The sequence below is a fragment of the Takifugu flavidus genome, chromosome 2, assembly GCF_003711565.1.
Source record: "Takifugu flavidus isolate HTHZ2018 chromosome 2, ASM371156v2, whole genome shotgun sequence".
Taxonomy (NCBI): Eukaryota; Metazoa; Chordata; class Actinopteri; order Tetraodontiformes; family Tetraodontidae; genus Takifugu; species Takifugu flavidus.
The window spans coordinates 938565-960091 of NC_079521.1; the positions used below are offsets into that span (position 1 = coordinate 938565).

At 43.8% G+C, this 21527-nt stretch overlaps 1 long non-coding RNA gene across 1 annotated transcript; it reads left to right on the forward strand.

Annotated features, from left to right (window-relative positions):
• The first annotated feature begins 322 nt into the window (after window positions 1-322).
• On the forward strand, window positions 323-2558 carry LOC130519480 (uncharacterized). The gene is made up of 2 exons (XR_008948337.1): window positions 323-1534; window positions 1612-2558. It is a non-coding gene; the product is annotated as an uncharacterized LOC130519480 (long non-coding RNA).
• Window positions 2559-21527: the final 18969 nt, after the last annotated feature.

Consider the following 21527-nt stretch of genomic DNA (forward strand, 5'->3'; position numbering starts at 1 on the left):
CACTCATCACAGAAGTCCCACCATATCCATGGCCAGGTGTGTTGGCAGCATTGGAGCCAGCCTCAGGAAAAAGGTGTGTCAATATCTCAGAAGTGATGATCAAGTTGCCACGACCCAACAGAAGTCAAGCAACCCAACATGCTGAATAGAATAGATGACACACAGCAAAGGGCAAAAAACACCCAATTCTGCTCAGACTAATCTGATCTGACCACATGTACAGGACCAAAAATATCAAAACACCATGGGTTTAGGTTTCCTTTCGTTTTCTTGACTGCTTCATTCAAAACAGAACAAATTTCATAAACCCATAATAACAAATTCATATTCCACAAAGACCCAGTTGTTAAAACAATAAAATGGAATGCCTTGATCTCTCCCTCTTTCCATACTCTCCTTTTTTAAATAAAGGATTGATTGCCCCCTGGTGGAGGGACAAAGAGAGGAGGCTAAAACTGTCGCGTTTGTGTCCCTCTTTCCGTGGATTTTTCCACTAACTGCAAATAATATTGTGACTTATTGTGAGTATTAAAATGTGCTTCCTCAACCTCTAAAATGTTGGCTCAGGGTTAGCGGAAAACGCAGTTAGAGGAAACACGCTACAAAGTTTGATCATCCGTCACAACATTCAGGTCCACCAGCCGCAATGTGCGTCCGAAACACGCGCATGCTCATCGCGAACACGCAGCTTATTAAGCCGCATCTCGCAGCGGAACATTGATTCGAGACGACAGCAGTGAAAGAACCAAATGCTACCTGAATATTAGAGGTTTTCCATCAGGGCTCGGTCACTCAAGATGGAGCCCGAAGTTGAGAACTTTCACTTTCGCTTCTTCTTCCTCTACACGTCACGTGTTTGTGGTTGGATCGCGTCATATCCGGCACAAGCGCCTCTCTTCAGAACAATTTGGTCCACGTTTTAACTGAAATACTGGGAAACAACTGGAGTTCGTCTGACAGATGTTCGTTTTTGGCTGCGGAATCAAATTGGGTCAACTTTTTGATCTATAGGATCCCCTCTGGTTCAAAGTGTCCCTATAGGATATTGACAGTACTGACCTTTTGGGGGCTGCACACACCTCTTAATGGTGACGGCACCAACGGAGCTGATCCAGTTGTCATCAGCTGGCCAGTCTGACTCCAGCTCATTAGGGGAAATTTGCTGATCTGGAGGAGAAGCTTTCAAAACTTGATGGGCTGGGGGGGAATGACTGTAATTTTGGAATCAGCGTGCCAATTTTATTTTTAATCAGAATAATTTAGAATAATTTCAACAGAATATTTTCAAATTGTTCCCCAGTGGAGCTGCCAACTGAATATGGTGACCTGCTCCTACACACAGAAATCCGATGGCTCAGCAGGGGACGGATTTTGCTTCCTTTTTTGTCCCTTTTGAGTGAAATAAAAGAGTTCGTGCAGTCCAGAGGGGAAGACGCCGCGCTGCTGGAGGACACTGGCTGGACACTGGACCTTGCATTTTTAACGGACATTACTGGGAAACGGAACAGTTTGAACTGGGAGCTGCAAGGCAAAGGTGAGACTGTTGCTGATAGGATCAGTGCTGTAAATGCATCTAAAGCCAAGATGAACATTTTCTCTGTGCATTTACAGACAAAAGGTGCTGCACTTCCCCTCTGTGCAGATGGTGCTGAGAGACAACGCTTCTGCATGTGAGGCTTTGGACTAAAGCGCAGAAAAGTGCTCTCAGCTCATAAAAAGACTTGGGCAAGAGTTTGAGAACAGGTTTTGGGACCTGGATCAGCTTGAGCCATGTGTGTCATTCATTTCTAACCCTTCCATGAACGTGGACATATCAGGCATTGCTCAGCAGTTCAGTGCAACCTTCAGCCTGGATGCTGCACAGATGCTAATTGAAATTGGAACATTGTGAAATGAGCTGCAGCTCAAAGCCTCTCAGGCTGCACCAAACTTTTGGTGCCTTGTTGACACAGAAAAGTACAGTGGTGTATGTACAGCAGCTATGGAGGTTGCAAGCCTTTTTGGTTCGACCTCTCTTTGTGAATCAGCCTTTTCTGACATGAACTTCATCAAGAACCAACACAGAAGACGCCTCCCTGATGCACATCTGCCAGACTCACTCAGAGCTGCACTGTCAAGTTCCCCACCAGAGGAAAACACACTGGTAACCGCAGCAACGCCAGGCTTCCCCCCAACGGACAAAGAAACGGACACCAGATTTGGTGTCTCCTTCAGAATTTGTTAAATGTGTTTGTAAAATGGAACAATTGTTTATGTTGAAATGTTAATGTGAAAAAATCTGCAGACTGAAGTGTGAAGTTCAAAACGTAATCAGATTTATTTTAAAATCTGAAAGTTTATTTTTGTATTTTACGTGATTTATTATTTGTACAAACGTGGTGCAAAGTAATTCATGATTTGTTAAAAAATGTCAGTGGCTGGTAAAAATGGGACATTGTGATTTCCTAGGACTGTTGGAGAAGTGATCATTTTAAAATGGTTTTCAACATTTATTTCAATTTGAAAAACACTTGCACTAAGACAAAATCTAGAAATAAAGTGTTGCATATTGATATTCATCTGTTCCTGATCTTGTTAAATCATTGTTGATATTGATTGTGAGAAATCATTAACATGATCAGTGTCTTTGCAGAGATGAATATCATTAACTATTAATAATGACATTGAGTTGAAGGTAAATTGAGCAAATTGTCTATTTCAGAAGTGTGTATCAAACTGGTAGCCCTTCACATGATTCAGTACCCAGGAAGTAGCTCTCCGTCTCAGAAAGGTTGGTGACCCCTGTGCTACAGAGTCAAGTTTAGAGGAGAAATATGCTATTGGCTTCATTTTAGCTCCACTGTTGAGCTCAGACTGAGGTCATCAAATGTCCTGTGCCATCAACCATCTGAACCAAAGGTTTGCTGTAATCTGGCAAAGCTAAAGCTGTGCTCCACACCAAGGCTTGCTTCATGTCACAGAAGGCTGTTTCTGCATTTTCTGTCCAATTTAGTGGAGAAGTCATTTTTAAGTTTTCATACATCAATCTTTGCAACGGTGCTGTAATTTCAGCATAATTTGGCACCCAGTTGCAACAATAATTAGTCCTAAAAAGGACATCATTTGCTTTGTAGTCTGGTTTCGGAGCTTGCAGAATAGCTGTTTTATGGCCCTCTATGATAGTGGGATGGACACCGTCTCTCCTAATCAGACCAGGTTTCCCCAAAAAGTGCTCCAACTGTCTACAAAGGCCACCTGGTTTTCGGGGCACCACCGTGACAGCCAGCGACGGAGCGACGACATGCGGCTAAACATCTCCTCGCTGGCCAGATTGGGGAGGGGACCAGAGAATGCTCCGGAGTCCCACATCGTTTTTGCGTAGTTGCACACCGACTCCAAGTTACCGTATTTTCCGGACTGTAAGCTGCTACTTTTTCCCTAAACTTTAAACACTGCGGCTTATTCTATGGTGTGGCTTATTTATGGATTTTTCTTCCACCGCTAGGGGCGCTCTAATCGGAACTAGAATCAAAACTAAGAAAAATCAATGCAAAGAAGAAAACGCTACTTTTTCTTTAGCAGATAAAACACGGACGACAAATTACCAACTGTTAATTGTTTTCAAATCCTCGCCCCTTCATCATGGAACCCAGACGAAGAAGTTCGTATGATGCAGGTTTTAAGTTGAAGGCCATTGATCTAGCTAGCCAGGAAGGAAACCGCGCTGCTGCACGCAAGCTTAGCGTTAATGAATGTATGGTGAGACGTTGGAGGCGGCAGCGGGAGGAGCTAATGCAATGCCCAAAGTCGAAAAAAGCTTTAAGGGGACATAAAAGCAGGTGGGCTGAACTTGAAAATGTCCTGGAGGACTGGGTGAACACACAGCGAGCAGGTGGCCGAGGTGTATCCACTCTACAGATCCGACTTAAAGCCAAAACAATCGCCCGCGAAATGAATATTGAAGATTTCAAAGCGGGGCCGTCATGGTGTTTCAGATTGATGAAACGTAAAAACCTGTCCATCAGGACCCGGACCACTCTCTGTCAGGAACTCCCCCCTGACTACCAGGAAAAAATTAAAAACTTCCACAAATTCGTTGAAACAAAGATCCAAGAACACTCCATCGGACCAGACGACATAATAAATATGGACGAAGCACCTTTGACGTTTGCTCTGCCTCTGACCAGGACTGTTAACAAGACAGGCGCATCATCCGTGTTGTTGAAAACAACAGGCCACGAGAGAACGCACTTCACCTGCGTTCGGGCATGCACGGCATCCGGACAACAACTTCCACCACTGGGGATTTTTAGTGGCGTAGTGGTCAAAGTTAACACCAAAGGGTGGATGATGGAAGGCCTGATGAAGGAATGGTTAACGGAGTGCTACAGCAAGCGCGCAGGAGGAGTTTTTCACCGGAAAAAAGCACTGCTTGTTTTGGATAGCATGAGGGCCCACATCACAGGTTCTGTGGAAGCAGCGATCACGAAAACAAACTCTATTCCAGCTGTGATTCCTGGAGGTGCAACAAAGTATTTGCAGCCACTTGACATCTGTGTGAATCGGGCATTTAAAGCTGCACTCCGGGTTGAGTGGGAGACTTGGATGACAAGTGGTGAGAAATCATTCCCAAAAACCGGCCGCATGCGAAAAGCATCCTTTTCTGATGTCTGTCAGTGGATCCTAACAGCGTAGAGTGCTGTGAAAGAATCCACGATCACCAACGGGTTCTGAAAGGCTGGACTGCTACGCGAAGAGAGCGGCGCACCTTCAGAGCCAACTTCAGCGGAGGATGATACGGAGAGCGAGACTGATGGAGACAGATGTGACGAAGCGCTTCTGGGGTTGTTCAACTCCGACACTGAAGAAGACGACTTCATGGGTTTCAGCCAAGATGATGAAAGTGACTTGTGATTTCAAACACAGGAGAAATGAAGAGAAATACTGGTTATTTTCTCTTGGTTCTGTTCCGTTTTAATCAACAAAGTTGCTGCCGTGTTAAAAGGCACTGTTAGGAAAGAATCTGTTCAGGTACTTACATGTACATTTACAGTTCAAAATCGTTCTGTACATGCAGTAAATATCTAATTTTTCAACATAAATATCTGCGGCTCATAACCCAGTGCGGCTTGTATATCTTTTTTTTATTTATTTATTTTTAAATTGAGCGGATGCGGCTTATATACAGGTGCGGCTTATAGTCCGGAAAATACGGTAATTTTGGTGACCTCCGACTGACGAAGCCGGGTGTCGTTGGCTCCGACGTGAATAATAACTTTACCAAATTTACGTTTACTTCTCGCCAGGAGCTTTAGATTGGCTTCTACGTCGGCCGCTCTGGCCCCCGGAATGCACTTGACCAGGGGTCACCAACCTTTTTGAGGCCGAGGGCTACTTCATGAGCATGGAGTCACATGAAGGGCACATGACCTGTTTGCTACAAACTTCTTAAATAACAAAACTGCATGGATACCAAATGTTATCATGGTGATATTAAAATAGCAGTAATTATAACGCTGTGAAATTATTTCTCACATATCAATAATAATTATTTTCCACAATTATCAGTCATTTACACAGCAATAATAATAAATAGAAAAACATGTTTTAACATGAAACATTTATTTACTCAAACATTTGAAGTGCTGTATTTGTAATGCAAATGTAACATTTTTTAAACCAAGGAGACAACACTTATTTCCTTTAACAAGCTCACAAATGCTTTCTGAACATTTTGTGCAATATTTCTGATAAATATTGCTGCTCTTTAAACAATGAAAAGAATGTTTGATTGGTCAGTTCATTTACTATGAAGGTGGGAGGCCTGACACTGCATGCTGCTCACCAGTGCATTAGAATCTGGTGAATAATTTGACACAGCAATTCGCAGTGAATCTTGTAAATGTGCATCAGTCAGGCGTGTTCTGTGTTTGTTCTTGATAAAGTTCATACTGGAAAAGGCTGATTCACACAGATATGTTGAACTAAAAAAGCTGGCAATTTTCATAGCTGCTGTGCACACACCACTGTACTTCTCTTTGTCCACAAGGTACCAAAAGTTTGGTGCAGACTGATGAGCTTTAAGGTTGATGTCATTTTGCAGCGTTAAGATTTCCATCTCTACATCAGTAGCGCTCAAACTGAACAAAGCACTGAGCTGCTCAGCAGTGGATGTCACGTCTACGTACATGAAAGGATTTGTAACAAATGACACGCATGGCTCAAGCTTCTCAAAGTCACCAAACCTGTCTTCAAATTCCTGTCCTAATCTGTTTATGACTTGGGAGTACTTTGTTCCAACTTCATCTAAAGCTGCAGATGCAGAAACATTGTCTTTTAACACTGCCTGCACAGAAGGAAAATGCTGCATTTTTTTCCTTTCCACATGCGCAGAGAAAATGTTCATCTTAGCTTTAAATGCGTTTACTGCACTGATCATGTGAGCAACAGCTTTGTCTTTACCTTGCAGTTCCCGATTCAGATGGTTCAGCTTCTCAGTCAAATCAGTTAAAAATGCGAGGTCAAGTAACCACTCTGGATCCTCAAGCAGCGATATGTCTTCTCCCTTGGAAAGCATGAACTCTTTGACTTCACTCAGAAGTGACAAAAAACGCTGTAGAATCCGCCCCCTGCTGAGCAGTCTTATTTCAGTGTGGAATAGCAAGTCGCCGTATTCAGCGGACAGCTCATCCAGCAGCATCTTAAACATTCTGTGTTGTTTTGCTTTGGAGCGGATGCTGTTTATGATCCTTAAGACAGGAGTCATCACGTGATCAAAGCCAGTCACTTTCGCACAAATCACCTGTTGATGAATGATGCAGTGGTAGTGCAGAAACGTTGGGAAGTCTGGATCATTCCTGCATTGTGCAATGAAGCCCGCATGCCGGCCCGTCATGGCTGGTGCCCCGTCTGTTGTTATTGGTGCCAACTTATTTAATGGCACCTTTTTCTCTGCGAAGAAGTTTTTGACCGCGGTGTATATGTCAACTCCCCGCGTTGTTGCCTTCAGTGGCAGGAGTGTCAGCAGTTCTTCTTTTGTAGAAAAATCATCAAACACCATTCGGATGAATCTCATCAGCTGAGCCGTGCTGGCGCTGTCTACTGACTCGTCACATTGGATACTGAACCACCTGCACGCAGCAAGATCCCGTTCCACCTGCTCTGTCAAGTTCTCAGACAAAGATGACACTCGTCTTGCCATCGTACTTGCTCCAAGCTGGACATCGGAGAGCGCAGAGATGACTTCAGGACCATGTTCCTCATCTTTGAATAATGTATTAGCAACGAGCATCATCGTTTCTTTAAAAACCTCTCCATCCGAAAAGGTTTTCTTGTTCTTTGTCACCTTGTCACAAATGTCACCTTGGATGGAGGAGAGCGTGTTGGGGAAAACGGGTCATCACTCAGCCACATGGGGGGGTGTGACAGGAGTCACAAGTATTTTAGTTTTAAAAGATAAAAACATGTCCTTGTGTTTTGGGTGTTTCTCAAATAGGCTTCAACGTAATAGAGTAGCCCAAGGCCAGAGGACGGTGTGTGGATTGTTGCGGTTGACCTTTTGTACATGAGCAATAGCGGTGGGGGACGGGGGGTTAGAGGGGTTAGGGGGGTCTGAGAAGACAATCACAGGACAGAATTAGCACTCATCCAAGTAAATATGTAAAAGTCTGTCGGCTCCATAGGTGTGGCAGCTGGATGACTCTGAAAAGACGTAAAAGAGACTAAATTCAAATTTGACAGCGTGACTCATCCATATTGGGGGAAAAAAAAATAGTGGTTTCAGCACAGGGACCACCGTGGGGGGGGTCGACTGTTGGCAAGATCAGGGAGGGGAGCACTCTGAGAAGACATAAAACCCTTCATGTTTTATACAAAATGTGACCTTTGTCAATTTCTGAGTTAGTGGCGCACTTGATCTCAGTGGCGGTGGTTCCAGGTGTGGAGCCAAGTCCAAAGCTGAGACCCTGAAGTCCCTCTGGCATTGGCACAAACCCGTCTCCGACAAAAAGAATAAACAATAAGAATAAACAGTCACATGGTTGCTTTATAGGCATTGTTAAATACGTAAGTTTCAGTGCTGCAGGTGGAACTTATATACTTTATATATAAGGACTTTATATTGTCACAGGCAGCTGTTCTTGTACCATGTGATTACACTGTCCAATGTTCCAGGTTTTTCACTGAGGAATTTATAATTGCACAAATGAATAATGGGATCGCTCATGTGACTTTAATTTTAGCAAGCAGTGAAGATGTAAAAAATGGTTATAGACACAGTTCTGAAATAAATGTTTACCTGCTGTTCTTTTATGATTGGTGATCTGTTAACCAACTGGGTTACTCTGTAGTAGCAAGACTGCACGATACTGAGTGGATAATACGTAAAGAAAATATGGCAACAAAGTGACATTCAGTATTATTGAATGGATTTGAAGTCCTGTGATTGCAATTTAAACAATTTATTTAGTTATAGATGTATAACAATAACGGTGTAAATGTGTTGAGTTTAGGAACAATTGGCTGAAATATAAGTAGATATAATTTATTTTATTGAGTGGATCTCAATTATTTCTGTCCAGATATTTAATACTTTTCTTTCAATTTTGCTGAGATAACTGATGAATATAAATCAGTTTCAGCTAAATAATCAGTTAATCATCTTTCCCCAAATATTTAGTAAATCTTAATTACTTTTATTCAGATAATTAGTAAACATAAATCAATTTTCCTTTTGAAAGTGATTTGTATTTGCTTAATATTTCCTGGGTATATAACTCATCTTTTTGGCTACTATTAATAAATCCAACACATTTTAACTATTGCATTCATTAACCTGCACTTGTTTTTTTTAGTTTAAATGTAGATAATTTATTCAATACTTTTTACTAAAAGTTGCAGTTATTAAAATCTACTCAATTATATTACGTGTCACTTTGTTGCCATAATTTTTTTAAGTAATCATTGATCACAATTTTTAGAGTGTGAAAAAGAAAATAGTAAATCAGAGGAGGTGTGGCCCCTGGTATAATTCACACATGTCATGACCACTTGGCTCCGAATGACCACAACATAAACGGGGAGACCAAGCACTTTTAACAAAAAGGGATTTATTGAAAAGTAAAGTGAACAGTCAATGGTAACGGTGAAAGCAGTAGGGTGCAACAGGGTATAATCAGAATCCAACGAGGGTAATCCCAACGAGGTTTTAACAACGGGACTGGCACTCTCCAGTGGACGTGTTCGGCAAGGTTTCCAATTTCGTTCGGCAGCAGCTGACCCTCGGCCCGATCAGCACCATCTCTGTCCTGAACACGGGATCTTAAGCCGTCACTGGTTCATCAGGTTAATGAGCCCCACCTGGAGTGGTGGCCTCCCAAACAGGTCCAGACAGCTTTATCTGCAGGCCAAGCACAACACCAGACCAGGCGCAGCCAAAGACACCATATCCCAAATATTAAACCCAGACGTGAGGCCACCTAGTGGGCCGTCACACCTCCCCCCAAAAGATAAAGCAGGAGGGGGAGTTAATTACCAAAACCCATTAAACGAAAAAGAAAATATTTTAACCAAAAGAAACCTTCATACACACATGCTCATGCACACTCTCAAACATTACAGCCTCACACTTGCAACTCACGTGACCCCAAGCATTCGGCCTGTCTCTCACCCAGAATCAGAATCAGAAGCAGAATCAGAAGCAGATTTATTGCCATTGTTCATGTAATACACAGTATTACACAAACTAGGAATTTGTCATGGTGTGACGCTGCGAGATTCAACATAAAGAAGACCACACTAGAATAAGATAAATAAAATAAAATAAGACATATATACAGTATATACATAAATAGTAAGTGGTAAGAAATAGTGCAGGTCAATGCAGGAGTAATGTGATGTTCATGAGTCCGACTGGCTGCTGTTCATGGTGCTTAGTGATGAGTCACTTGGTGTTCAGCAGCCTGATGGCAGAGGGGAAGAAGCTGTTAGTGTAGCGGGAGGTTCTGGTCCGAATGGACCGTAGTCTCCTGCCTGTGGGGAGGGGGGAAAACAGTCCGTGACCAGGGTGGGCAGGGTCGGCCGTGATCCGACCTGCACACCTCCGGGTCCTGGAGATATACAGGTCCTGGATGGATGGAAGCCTGCAGCCGATCACCTTCTCGGCAGCGCGCACGACGCGCTGCAGCCTTAGTCTGTCCCTGGCGGTGGCGCCAAGCGTTCGGCCTGTCTCTCACCCAAGCGTACTTGTCGGCCGTCCAGCTATCCGGCGCCTGGAAAGCACATTTAAAGGCGACAAACAAAGACATAGGCGGACAGACAGACACAGAACAACCGAGGCTCACTCGGACGGAGCTCGGGAGAGAGCGTCCGCCATAACATTCTCCACCCCACGAATGTGTTTAATCACTAAATTGTAAGGCTGTAAGAATAAAGACCACCGCATCAACCTTTGATTGGAGTTTTGCAATGAGTTTAGGAACGTCAGGGGATTATGGTCCGAGTAGACCACTACTTGGGAACCCCCGCCCACATAAACATCAAAGTGCATCAACGCCCAAACCAATGCTAATGCTTCCTTTAACCGAATAGTTCAGCTGATGGTTCTTGAACTTTCGGGAAAAATAGCATACTGGACGATCGATTCCATTTCCATCTGCCTGTAAAAGCACCGCACCGGCCCCGACATGACTCGCGTCCACCTGCAGCTGAAATGGGTCATTCAATCGCGGCGCAGCCAAAACCGGTGCTGAACTCAACAGGAATTTTGCATTCTCATATGCACGCTGACACTCCGGAGACCAGACAAACACGGATTTAGCTTTTAACAAATCTGTTAATGGTGAAACCACCGTCGAGAAATTTACGCAAAACCCCCGGTAATACCCAACCATTCCCAAAAACCTCATTAACTCCTTTTTGGTGGTAGGAGGAGGAAAGGAATGGATAGCCTCAACCTTGGCACTGACAGGCCGAACTGCCCCCTGCCCCACGATTTTGCCTAGGTAGGTTACCGTAGCTTTTGCGAATTCGAACTTAGCCCAGTTGAGAGTGAGGTTCGCCGATGCCAATCTCTCAAAGAGCGCGCGCGTGCGCGCAATGTGATCGTCCCACGTCTCACTATGGACAATTACATCATCCAAATAAACAGCGCATCCCTCCAACCCAGCGACCACTCTGTTCATGAGCCGTTGGAATGTGCTAGGGGCATTCCGAAGACCGAACCCCATAACCCGATATGAATAGAGCCCGGATGGTGTAACGAATGCGGAGATTTCTTGAGTAAGCCTGATCTGATAATAACCCTTTAAAAGATCGAATTTACTCACGAATTGTGCAGCACCAACCCGATCAACACAGTCATCGATCCTAGGTAAGGATGGGCAGATCGATCCCGTGGTATCGATATATCGATACTCACAAGCTACTCATTTGGTATCGATGTTCTTTTATAAATATCGATACTAACTAAAAAAAAAAATATTGGGGTGTATGCATCACTTTCCGCCGTTTTAGATTAGTTACTTAAATTAATATGTGCCGGAACACCCCTGTACCTGGCGGCGTATTGAGCTGGCCCGTGTCACGTGACAGGAGACAGCGAATGAGCATCAACGTGCAACATAGCCCGCCGAGCCGACACAGTCAGCAAAAGGCAGAGCCGGAGGAAATAATCAGCCAGAGACGCAATCGTGTTAAAGCAGAAAATGTGAATATGATACGATTTCTGAACAGCAATCTGAGACTTCAGTAAAGTGTGATGACATACCTCAAGTGCACTAAAGGTGTGATGGTGTCAGACATTGTTCTAATTATTTTTTTATGTAACAACTGTCTTATGCAGGTTTAAAGGATAAGGAAATCCTACTAATCAATTGACCATAATAAATTGTATATAAATGGTCTGTATTTGTTTTAAATGTAATAATATTTTGACTGACAAAAATTGCCAGTAAGAAATGAACGGTATCGGTATCGGGATCGATATCGATATCGATGAAAATACAAGAAAAAGTATCGGTATCGTATCGAATCCCAAAAGTGTGGTATCGCCCATCCTTAATCCTAGGCAAAGGGAATGAGTCTGGCTTAGTCACCGCGTTTACCTTCCGGTAATCGGTGCAAAACCGACAGGTGTTATCAGCCTTCCGTACGAGCAAACACGGTGACGCCCAGCTAGAAAATGAAGGCTGAGCCAGATTATTCTTTACTAAATACTCCACACAATCATCTAAAGCTTTGCTTTTCTCAGGTGCCACGCGGTAAAAACGCTGTTTTATTGGGCTTGTTTCACCCACATCAATATCGTGTGTAATTAAATGGGTGCAAGGTGTGTCAGAAAATAAAGATTTAAACTCCAGAATCAAATCTTTTAATTCTTCAGCGCGATCTTCACCCAGATGTCCCACAAGTTTGTCTAACTCCGCCAATTTAACAGAATTATCCAACCTCCCCAGCAGCACCGCATCATCAGGACCGACCCTGTCATCTCCACCTGCCACCTGAAGAGACGGCGCCCCGCCCCCAGCCAGAGCTACTGCTTTCGCTCCCCCCGAAGCATTGGAAGAGGTGTAATAAGGTTTTAGGACAGGGGTGGGGAACCCTTTTCATATCGAGGGCCATTTCAATTTTTATAAAGTCCTCCGAGGGCCATACTATTATGAACACATACCTAGGGATGAAAAAAAAAGTCTATAACCACTGTGTTACTAAGTCTCATGATTGCTGCATTTGAGTTTGAATTATTTATTTAGCACACATGCATATAAAATCACCAAAAAAAATAGAATAAAATGACAAGTAAAATATGTTTTCATGATCATACAAAACGATAAAGAGGTGCAGAGTTGAGGCAAGAGACCCGTAAGGGCCTGTTCGAGGCCTCTACTCACAAAAACTGCAATACAACAAGATAATCAAGAAAATAAATGAAGATAGAAAGATAAAGACAATAATAATAACAACTAGAAAACACTCGGAGAGCGCAGACCTCCGCCAAGCGCAACAATTCCTGGCATATTGTGATTTCCACCATAAATATTAGTCCCACATATACTTTGACTACATATTTAGATTCCTTGACCATAAAAACACAACTCATAACAATATATGTCTTAGTTCAATAGTTATTCACGAAAAAAAATTCACGCTTTGAAACAATTTTACTTTGTACGGCGCGAGCGCCTCAGCGGCGGCTACGAGGCGTGTTCACGAACTCTCCTTCGGCGTGAGGTTTCAGCTTCGTGGCTATTAATTCACTCAAAACAAAACTTCCACGCGTAATATTCTCTCTGTCGGCACATGGTCGTGTGAAAGCTGCTTGTTGAGCCTCCAAACTCCGGCGAAGAGCGTTAATTTTATCCAAACTCATCTGTCCTTTCAACTCGTCGAGTTTAGCGTGTTTCGCTAAGCATTTTTCGTCTGTCAATCAGTCCAGCCCACTACGTACATCACATGCTGTGTTCACTGACCCTGACCTTGACTCGGACATAACATAACCGTCTGTTTTATCTCAGAAAACGGGAAAATATTTCCTCGTTACGACAGAAATTTCAGGATACGAAAGGCAAAAATACGCTACCACTGCTACTCGCAGCTCGCGGAGTTTAGCGAACGGTCGCGGAGTTTAGCGAACGGTATAAGTGCACATATAAAATATAAAAATCTTATTGCATTGCGGGCCGGTAGAAATGGTCTCGTAGGCCGTATACGGCCCGGAGGCCGGAGGTTCCCCACCCCTGTTTTAGGAGATTAACGTGACAAAGCTGCGTAGCCCGCTTGCGATCAGGAGTAGACACCACGTAATTCGTCTCAGAGATTTTCCTCTTGATCACATAAGGACCCGAAAACTTTGCAGCGAACGGAGACCCAGGGAGAGATAGTAACGCGAGCACTTGGTCTCCTGGACTAAACACATGGGGTTTTGATTTTTCGTCAAATTGTTTTTTCATTTGTTTTTGTGCTTCAGTTAAATTGTCACTGGCCATCTTCCATGCTAAAAATAGCTTCCGCCGAAAACCATGTACATAATCAACCAAGTTATCCGGTGAATCGGATATTTTGGTATCACCTCGTAAAACATCCAAGGGACAGCGAACTTGGTGCGCAAACACTAATTGGTTAGGGCTAAACCCAGTGCTCTCCTGCACTACACTCCTGGCTGCGAGTAACAACCAGGGTAGGCCCTCTTCCCAATCCCGGTTAAGATCAATACAGTAAACTCTCAATAGAGACTTCAGTGACGCGTGAAAACGCTCAAGAGCAATGAACGCCTCCTGGCCCTTGCCCGTTAAGACAGTTTGGAGCAGTATTACCTGATCCGAAACGCCCCAGCCACGTTCAGTCGCGACATGCTCAAATAAAGAGAAAAAAATCTCTGGATCGCGCTCATTAAAGTTAGGCAGTAACTTAACCATGCTATTCACATTGCCCTGCTCACTGCGATGATTACGCATCCGTTCCATTTCCAACAAGCGCTCCTCTTCTTTAGTTCTCAACTCTAGTCTCTTTTGTTCCAAATTGAGCATAGCCAGCTCCTTTTGCGTTTCATGTTGTAACTGTAATAATTCTTTGCGCTGCTCGAACGTCAAATGATGGTCTCCCATCTCACTGACAACTGACGCACCTACAGGGGTAGCTTTTTCTATGTGTGTCCCGTCCGACAACCCCTGGAGCTCCATTAACGAAGTTAACAAGCTATCAAATACTTCCCGTTTCTTTCTCCCCTTTAACTCGGTTACTTCCAAGTGGTAGCAGTCAGCTACCTCCAATAACTGGGCCTTACTGAAGGTCCCCAGTGCGGCTATAGTCGGAGCTGAAAAAAACAAATCAAGGTCAGACATGGCACAGCGAGCAATCAATTAACAATAAGTGGCATAAACCCTGCCGACGCGTGCTGGGCGAGAATAACGAACGAACGAATGAATGAATCAATGAATCAATGAAGCGATTCCCGTATCGAACGCCTCCCACCAAACTCCACCTGTCTCTTCACGCTCTGCCCCAGAGCCAAAATTTTTAAACTCGATACCGCTGAGTTTCAGCTGTTCTGACTGAACAACTGTCCCTCACGGCTGAGTCTTCAGCCCAGGCAGCAGCGCAAAAACAACAAGCTAAAATAACAAAAAACAGCGCAAATTTCCCGACAGCCTACCACGGGAAAAGCTCCAAAACCAAAAGGTCTCCCCAACAAACTCAGCTGGCGCACCAACAAGCAAGAAACAGCTGATCGATAGATTGGGCTGCGGCAGTTACTCACCACTAGTGATGGGACGAGCGACACTGGTGCGTCAACACTGTGCCGAGAGCTCAAGAGCGAAACCCCGTATCGGTGCGTGTATCGCTTTAAGAAAGAATCACGTGACCGATACAGGAATTGTATCGTTTGGATGAGCCGCGCCAAAGTGTGTTTATAAGGAAACAGACTGTATTGACATGTCGTGGGTTTGTTGGATGGAGTTTTGCAGTTGCGCAATTATGGCTCGTTCTAAGAAGTTTACCCCAGTGTGCAATAATTTTGATCTTGTGACTCCAAACGAGGGAAATCTTTTTCTCCTTTGAGCATTGTTTACTGTTATATACAATTTTTAACGGTGGCGCTTTATCAGTTTATCAAGTGAATGACCTGTGATACATATGATAGTCAAGAGCCTTACAGTTGCTTTATTCATTTTATAGGGTGTCTATTTTTTTAACCAGTGAATGCAATGCGCCACCTTAGTCTTTACTCTGCTCTAGTAAGAGGTTTGAATTGTTAGTAACTAGCTCTCTTACATCAATAAGAGCACTTAATCAAAGCTGAGGCATTATAGAGTTCGGCATGGCAATGAAGAATTGGCAGATACTCGTGACAGAACCAGAAAACATCTCCACATCTGCATCAACTTGCACTTAAAACTCTCTGCTCACCATCGTCATCTGCACCGTGTGAAAGAGTATTTTCTAAGGCTGGGGAGCTGGTGTCTAAGAGGAGAAATCGCCTCCAAAAACTTTTGTTCCCCAATAAAAATTCATAAACTAATCACTTTTTTGTATTATTTCATATGATTTAACAGTTAAGTTAACAAAGAATGTGTGTACATAAGTAAAAAATTGTAACTGTGAATTGTAACTCCAATTTGCTATATTTTACATACCAACTCAGTTTAGCAAACAAGGAATTCCTTTACCTGCAATCATTTTATAACTACTGCAGGGGCACTAGTGGGTGACCAACACAGTATCAATACAGTGCCCACACAGTTTGTGGAGTGTGTCAATACACTCCTTGAGATATCATCGTCCCATCACTAGTGTCTTGCACATGTCAGACATGTTCTACAAATGTTTTTTGAATAAGAATTACCGTATTGGCCCGAATATAAGACGACACCCTCTTTTTCAAGACTCAAGTTTGAAAAAAGACTTTTTGAACACCAAATTTAATTTTTATACAGAAAATAATTACAGTACACCTGAAACAAATGATTATGACAATATAACAATTTTTCCAGTGCTGAGCAAAGACGGGCACTGTAGCAAATGCATATTGGCTGTCTGTGTAGATGGTCACATCTTTTCCCGTCATTACTTTGCATGCTTCGGTAAGAGCCACTAATTCTGCTGCTTGTGCAGAATAATTTGATGGCAGGGCTTCTGCTTTGATCACCTTTGTCTGTGTTACTACTGCAGAGCCCCTTTGGGTTTTACCAAACTCATTTTTTCTTTGATGAGCCGTCTACAAACAAAACTGCTCCAGTTTTTAAAGGTTGATCTTTTAAATCACTTCTACTTTTAGCAGCTTTGTTACGATCCCAGTTATGTGGTTTAGTTTGCTTTTACTGTGCGCTCTGCGCACCTTTGCGCGTTTGGTTCTGTCTTGTCCCGCCCCCGTGTTTTGTGTTTCTCTGTTTCAATAGGTGCTGCGCCATGGTCTGTGATTGGCTGGTTCCTGATTGGCGTCCTTTTAAAAACCCTGGGGTGCCACCCAACGAATCCTTCTGGCTCCGTTTTCGTCCTGTTCCGTGACTCGCCACGTCAGCGCTACCAGTTCCCACTTCGTTTTGTGACACGAAGCCCGTCGGTTGCAGTTCGCCTGCTTCTGTGGAGAAGCCACTTTCGTCTACGTTTGGAATGTTTGCCATGCAACGTGCCTGTAACTATTGATTAGACCTCTATAATTTAAGTGCTCATTTATTTTTGTATCAACCCCACTTTTGCCATTAAATCTATATTTCACTTATTGTTCTGGCGTTATTCCTCGTGCCACCTTCACTTTTCCCTGGTTCACAATTCCATACCCTAGACTGGAACGTGACAAATGGGGGCTCGTCCGGGATATTTGATCCCATAGCTTTTTTGTAATTTTGTTTAGCGCCCTTAGTCTTTTGTGATTTTGATTTCTTTGATTTTTCCGTAGGTGTGCGTCTGCAATCCAGAGGTCTGGTGAGTCAGCGTGTTCCCAGCTGGGTTGTTTTCAACCCTTCCTTCGGGGACTATTTGGTTTTTTTTGTATGTTTTAATTTGCCTTTTTGGGAGTAACTCCAGGGGGAGGTACGCTAGTCAGAGAGTGGACTTAAGATAAAGTCCTCTCTTATGACGTTAAGCGTTTAAAGGCGCCTTCCATTGGTACGCTCTGAACAGCTAGATAGGTGAGTTAGTTTCCTGGTTAGGCAGTCAGGACCAGACTCTCTGACACCCTGCGTCTTGGGGTGGTTGCAGTGCAGTCTCTCGGATTTTGTTTGATTTTGTTAATGCTAATTTTGGAGGCATTTGGCACGCCGCACGCGTTTTTACGCACCAGATTTTGCATGGTTTTTGGCTTCTTTCTGATCTACATTGTACATTTCTGCTTGAATTCTCCATTAACCAAAGTTTTTTGGTGTTACAGGATGGCGTCTGTTGAAGATTTTTGTAAGAATCCTACGAAGGATAGTTTGTTACGCTGCACTAAAGAGCAGCTAATTAGTATTGCGGAACATTATTCTGTAACTATTACTAGTGAGGATAAAAAGCTTAAGGCAGCATTGTTGGAGAAAGTAGAAAAGGGCTTGATCGATAAAAATATTATTGCTAAAGCTGAAAGTGTCGGCTCCCTGTCAAATTTGCCCCAATCGCCAACTGCAGAGCTTTCGTTTAAAATGCAGGAGTATAATTTGGAAGGTCGCAAATTGCAGCTCCATACAGCACAACTTAGAGCAGACCGTGAGGCTATGGCTCTTCGAGAAAGAGAACTCGAAAAGGAGGTTCGTTTACGGCAATTAGAGGTGGATAAAGAAATCGAATTAAGGAAATTGGAACAACAAGAAAGAGAGAATCAGAAAAAGATGGAGTTCCAACGCGAGCGTGAGGAGCGAGAATTTAATTTGAGAAAACTTGAGTTGGAATATTCGGCTAAATACTCTGCCATTAATGTCCCTCCATTTCGTCCTCCAAGCTCTCCTCCTCTGTCTACGGCGTGGCAGGAACGACAGCGTGTCCCTTTCGTTGCCTCTGCGTTACCAGAGTTGCCTCAAGACGCACCACATAACCTCCCGTCATCTGATTCACCTGCTCCACCTTTCGACGTGAGCCGAAATATTCGCATGGTTCCACCATTCAGCGAGCGCGAGGTTGAGAAGTATTTCGCCCACTTTGAACGCGTCGCTTTAACTTTAAAATGGCCAGTCGGCGTTTGGACCTTGCTATTGCAATGTGTGTTAACGGGAAAGGCACAAGATGTTTATTCAGCTCTTACTGTTGACCAGTGCGCAGACTATAGTATTGTTAAAACTGCTATATTAAACGCATACGAACTTGTACCAGAAGCTTACAGACAAAGATTTCGAGGTCTTAAGAAAAATGACAAGTTGACTTGTATGGAGTTTGCGAGAGAGAAAGAAAATGCCTTCGATAGGTGGCTCACTTCTTTACGAGTACAGTCAATGGCTCAACTTCGAGAAGTTGTTCTGCTTGAGGAGTTTAAAAATTGTGTGCCAGAGTCGGTCGCGACTTATATTCATGACCAGAAAGTTACCACGTTGGCACAGGCCGCTGTTTGTGCTGACGAATTCACGCTCACGCATAAAACAGTCTTCACTCGTCGGGCACCATTTCAGTTTTCTAGTCCTAAGCGCAGCTGGCGAAATTCTAAGCCGAACAGACCCTCATCTCCCACCAGTGAGAAAAGAGAATGCTTTTACTGTCATGAGTCGGGTCATTTAATCGCTGTTTGTCCTGTGCTGCAAAGAAAAAATCAGTCTCCTAAACGCCAGCCTAAGAGTGTTGGATTTGTGCGGACTGCCAGCGCTGATGAGTTAAATCATGATATTGACCCCGTGTATGATCCGTTTATCTTGAAGGGAAAAGTCTCTTTAACTGCTAGCGGTGGAGATGGGAAGTCCATCTCTATTCTTCGGGACACTGGGGCCGCAATTAGCTGTATTCTCGAGTCTGCCCTTCCGTTTTCTGACCGAACATATTGTGGCTCCGATGTTTTACTTACAGGGATCGAGTTGGGGATAACACAAGTTCCCTTGCACAAGATTTATCTGGACACCGATTTAGTGAGCGGTCCTGTGAAGGTTGCTGTTCGGGCACAGCTTCCTGTGAAAGGGGTTGAATTCTTATTGGGGAACGATTTGGGGAACGATTTCTACTTTTAGCAGCTTTGTTACGATCCCAGTTATGTGGTTTAGTTTGCTTTTACTGTGCGCTCTGCGCACCTTTGCGCGTTTGGTTCTGTCTTGTCCCGCCCCCGTGTTTTGTGTTTCTCTGTTTCAATAGGTGCTGCGCCATGGTCTGTGATTGGCTGGTTCGTGATTGGCGTCCTTTTAAAAACCCTGGGGTGCCACCCAACGAATCCTTCTGGCTCCGTTTTCGTTCTATTCCGTGACTCGCCACGTCAGCGCTACCAGTTTCCACTTCGTTTTGTGATACGCAGTCCGTCGGTTGCAGTTGGCCTGCTTCTGTGGAGAAGCCACTTTTGTAATGTTTGCCATGCAACGTGCCTGTAACTATTGATTAGACCTCTATAATTTAAGTCCTCCCCTCCCCTCCCCTGCCCTCCTCTCCCCCCCCTCCTCTCTCTCTCCCCCCCCCCCCCATCAGCAGGAGGGTCCCCCTACATGAGCCTGGTCCTGCTCCAGGTTTCTTCCTATTAAAGGGGAGTTTTTCCTGCCACTGTTGCTTGTCTGGGGTCAGGCCCTGGGATTCTGGAAAGCGCCTTGAAACAATCTTGATTGTAACAGACGCTGTATAAATAAAGATTGATTGAATGTTGGTTTGTATTTTAGTGTTGCTTTATATTCTAATCTCCGGTTTAATTTGCACTTCTGTATCGTAGAGTAAATTAGCACTAAATTTAACATCTGCTTGAGAGCAAAAACCAATAAATTCTCTCGCAGCCCGTCGATGATTCCAGCGCGATCGACCACGAGTTGAAAACAAGACCTGAGGAACTGCCTTTAATGGAAAAAAATATATATAGCAGCATTTTATTTTCAAAAAGTAAAATCCAAACTTGACATTTGGTGAAAGGAGACAAACTGGGAATAAAATAAGAGTTAAATACAATCAACATTTTAGCTTCTGAAGCTTGACTGATTCATGTGTCCATTTACGTAGCCAAGCTACTGGTCCCTAAACGCACCGTCACTCATGTCCAATCCGTTAAAAAGTGTAGGATCAAAAACATCTCAACACGCACACGCACACACACACACAGACAATGCAAAGCCCACTTTATAGCAGCAATTAGAGCCAAACAGACCCTAGGAATGGTTTTGGGCAAATTAGGCTACGGATGCACCCCGGGCTTCATATAACGTCCGTTCAGTTTGGCCTCTGCATAGAAAAAATGAAAACTGACCGCCGTTATATGAAAGGATGGTTGTGAACCATGTTTAAAAGAACCGTGAGGCGTCCCATCACAAACTGTCCCTTCCTGTCAGGACAGGCATCATTTCTTTGTTTCCGTCCCTAAAACAGCCACCACGCACAAGAGAACAACGGTGACATCCTGAATAAGGTGAAGGCCTTAAAAAACATTACGTTGACTGTGCGCGAATGTGCGCATAATTGCGCACGTGTGCGCGTGTGTGCGCGTGTGTGCTTTAGGAACTCAGTTACTTACACACTCAATCTCACACTCACTCACACACAGACACTCACACATGCACATTAGACCTTTCTAAATATTACGTTAAAAACATTACGTTCGAGTGTGCGCGAATATGCGCATAATTGCGCGCGCGTGCGCTTATTTGCGCGCGTGTGCTTTAGGAAGTCATTCACTTACACACTCACTAAAACTCACACTCTCTCACTCATTCTCACACTCACTCACACACAGAAACACACACATGCACAATATACCTTTCCAAATAGTACGTTATAAAATCATTATGTTCGAGTGTGCGAGCATGTGCGCTTATGTACGCGTAAATGCGCATGTGGGCGCTTGCGGAACTTAGTCACTTACACACTCACTCAATCTCACACTCACTCACACACAGACACACACACATGCACATTAGACCTTTCTTAATATTACGTTAAAAAACATTACGTGCAACCATGTGTGGCGGGGTGGGGAG